This window comes from Myotis brandtii, unplaced genomic scaffold (genome assembly GCF_000412655.1).
Source record: "Myotis brandtii unplaced genomic scaffold, ASM41265v1 scaffold1218, whole genome shotgun sequence".
Taxonomy (NCBI): Eukaryota; Metazoa; Chordata; class Mammalia; order Chiroptera; family Vespertilionidae; genus Myotis; species Myotis brandtii.
The window spans coordinates 892,605-896,238 of NW_005354247.1; the positions used below are offsets into that span (position 1 = coordinate 892,605).

Below are 3,634 nucleotides of genomic sequence, written 5' to 3' on the forward strand. Positions count from 1 at the left end.
GCATCCTATTTTTAGTAAGGGAAAATAGATTTGAGCATGCTGTCCTTGAGAATAACAGTCATCACTTATTAGCCTTCTCTGTTCCCACAAAAAGGAAAGTTCCATGGTGGTGCCAAAGGTCTCTGGCAGTCTGAAGTGGTATTTTCCAGGAATCTCCTGAGGGTCTTTGGCTACAGCTATCTTAAGCTATGCTTGTTTTTTATAAACCCTAATGGCTCTTAGTTGATAATAAAATATCTTAGAATTATCTAAAGTTTAGCAGGAACCTGTGGTTTTTAAATCACACAATCCTCTAGCTAAATTTTTCCTGAATTTAAGAGAAACAAGTAGACATCATCATTCTTTCAGAAGTCCTAGAAAAATCTGGCTGGTTCTGGGGTTTGCTACTTATTTAACTAATATGTTGGAAGACTAGATGGAAATCCCATTGCCAATACCACCCAAAGAGAAAAGGCTCATAGACTTTGTTATCAAAGAGGAAAAGGATTTAAAAATACAAAATAGAGGGAAGGCTACATGTATTGATGAAACATCATCTTAAAAACAAAAGCAGGGAGAAGCAGGCTGGAGTTTGAGAGGTCCTGTTGGGTTTGGAAGATTCTTCAATCAGTATGTCAACCAACACAGATGTTTCTTTTTCTTCATATGATGAAGGTTGGGGATCTAAATTTATCCGAAAAGCTAAAGAGGAAGCATTTGTCCCTATTGGAATGGCAGGTTTTGCAGCAATCATTGCATATGGATTATATAAATTGAAGAACAGGAGAAATACTAAAATCTCCACATGCATGTGACAGCCCAAGGTTTTGTTGTGGGAGCAATGACTCTTGGCATGGGCTATTCCATGTATAAGGAATTCTGGGCAAAACCTAAACCATAGCAGAAGAGATGCTGTCTTGGTCTTGTTGGTGGTGTTTGCTATAGTTAGACATCTCACAGTGAGGTTATATGTTTATGTTGAAAATAAATCATTTGAGAGGGTCAGACAATAACACATTAATTTGAATATTGGCTTCCTTTTTTGCAGGCTTGGTTTGCCAGGTGACTAAATTACTAGTGACTAGTTCACGAGCTAGGTCATTCAGGGGAGTCAGCTTAGCACATAAGAAACATATCACTTTTAAATGCACTTGATAGTGGTAAAATGTCCACCTTATTAAACTCTTCTGGTGAAATTAGTTCTAAGTAAGAACAATATGCCAATCCTGAAATACTCCCAGTTGCTGCAGAATCTCACATGCTTTTGATGTTATGTAGGAATCCTGTTGGCCCCAGTAACTTTGACTTTTTTCTGCCTGCCTTGTGGACTGAATGAGGAGTTGAGTTTTTAGGGCTGGTTGGCTCTTAAAGAACCCTTTCAGAATAGTAGATGGCATATAATATTACAAACCTCCCCAACTGAACATGTGTGTGTGTGTTTAAACCAAATCTAACATGCTGATAACAGCTGCTAGAAGGTAGTATTTATTTTAGAGTCACACTTGTAAACATAAGATAATATGGATCCCAGTTTAGCTCTTTTCTAATTGCAGAATTATATTTTTGCTGCTGTTATATTAGAATAATTTTTAAATGTCACCTTGAAATAAATATATGTCTTTAAAGTGCTAACACAAAGGTAATGAAAAACAGTTTTTAAATATGTGCAGTATGTTCATTTTTTCTGTAAGAATCATAAATGTTAAACTAAACAAATTACCTATAATGAAAGTGATGAATGATTCAAGAGCAAGCTCTGGAAAGACATTATACAAAAACTTTGGTGTACTACAGAAGGCTTTATTGCACTTGTGAAATTCTAACCTGAATTACATTCCATGGTGATAACATGGTAAATGTAGTGTTATTAAAGTAAGTGAACACACACACACAATGCAGGTTCTGAATTTGGAGGTAGAAGGGGTACAGTTCATGTAGAGAAAGTTCTAGCTGTGATAAAAATTTTAATAATTGGCATCCTAAGTAAAAAAAAATTAAACTGAACATAAAGTATCTTACTTACCTATTGTGGTTAGTGTTGATGCCACAAATGAAAAAGAGTTTACTAATGTCCAACTAATATAAACTGTTCCATTTTTTATGGGGATGACTCCATATTTTACAGCAAAACTCAGCTTCTAAGTTAAAACAAAACAAAAAGAAGTAAGCATTATTTTGATAAATGTATGATCTTTCCCTTAAAGAATGTAGAACACAAATCCACCTTTGTGGAATTTAGATTCTAGCAGGGGGAAATAAACTTAAGCATATATAATATGTTAGGAGGCACTAAGAGATCAAGCAGAGTAGTGTAAGAAAGAACAGGAGTGCTAGGGGTTGAGGAGTAGACTGAGAAAGCCTCACTGACAAGACAAGATTTGAACAAGGACATGAAGGCAGTGAGAAAGTTTGCCAAACAAGTATTTGAGGAGAGAGAATTCCAAGCAGAAGAAACAACTACGAGCCTTAAGGTGAGAGCCTGGAATATTCTAGAAACATCCAGCAGTATGAGTATGAGCAGAACAAAGATGAGGGCAGCATAAGGGAAAAAGAAGTAAGAGAGGAAATAGAGGAGGAGCACAGGATCATGGAAGCTCAAAGAACTATAGCTTTTCATCTGAATGAAATGGAGAGAGTCACTGAAAGTTTTTGAGCAAAGAAGGTGACTTATATACTTAAAAGACCACAAAAGGATCATTTTGGCTGCTGGACTTAGAAGAGAATACAGGGTGTTCCAAGAAAATGTATGCACACTTTAACAGCTGATAGCTCAAGTTTGAAAATGAAATGTGTTTTAATGAACACTGACTCTATAATTATTCAAAGTGTGTGTAAACATTTTTGGGACACTCTATATAGTGCGCAAAGTGAAGCCAGGAGTTCTGTTAGGAGAATACGGCAAAACTCCAGAAGCTCCAGAAAGGACCAGATGGTGACTCAATGAGACCAGGTAGAACAGTGACAGTGATGAGCAGCAGTGAGATTCTGTGGTTTTGAAGCGCAGCCAGTGGGAGTCTCTGGGAGATTAAAGCTGAGTCCAAGAGAAAGAGCATAGTCAAGACTTTTTATCTGAGCAACTTAAAGAATGGAGCTGTCCTAGCTGGTTTTGCTCAGTGGATAAAGTCCTGGGTTCGATTCCAGTCAAGTGCACATACCTGGGTTGCAGGCTCCTCCCCGCACCAGGCCCTGGTTGGGGCTTGTGCAGGAGGCAACCAATCTATGTGTTTCTCTCACATCAGTGTTTCTCTCTGTCTTTCTCTCTCTCTTCTACTCTCCCTAAAAGTCAATGGAGAAATATCCTCGAGTGAGGCTTAACAAACAAACAAACAGAAAAGAATGGAGTTGCCATTAACTGAAGTAAGAAAGGCTGTGGTGGTTAGGGGTAGGAGCAAATTTTCCTTTCAAAGCAAAAGAGCAGGTGTTCATTTTTGGAAATTATGAGTCTGAATATTTTGTCAAATATCTCAGTGGATATTTCAAATAGAAAAGTAGATATACAATCTGTAATGTCTGGGAAAGGCCTCAACTGGAGATAAACATTTGGGAGTTATTGGCATGTACATAGTACTTACTAGTAAGGCCATGCATGAGATAGAAGAACCACAGAGGAAGTGAGTAAAAATAGAGAAGAAAAAATTTGAGGACTGAGCCCCCA

General features: G+C 37.5%; 1 pseudogene; it reads left to right on the plus strand.

Moving 5' to 3' along the window:
* Positions 1-583: 583 nt before the first annotated feature.
* On the plus strand, positions 584-918 carry LOC102244570 (annotated as a pseudogene).
* Positions 919-3,634: the final 2,716 nt, after the last annotated feature.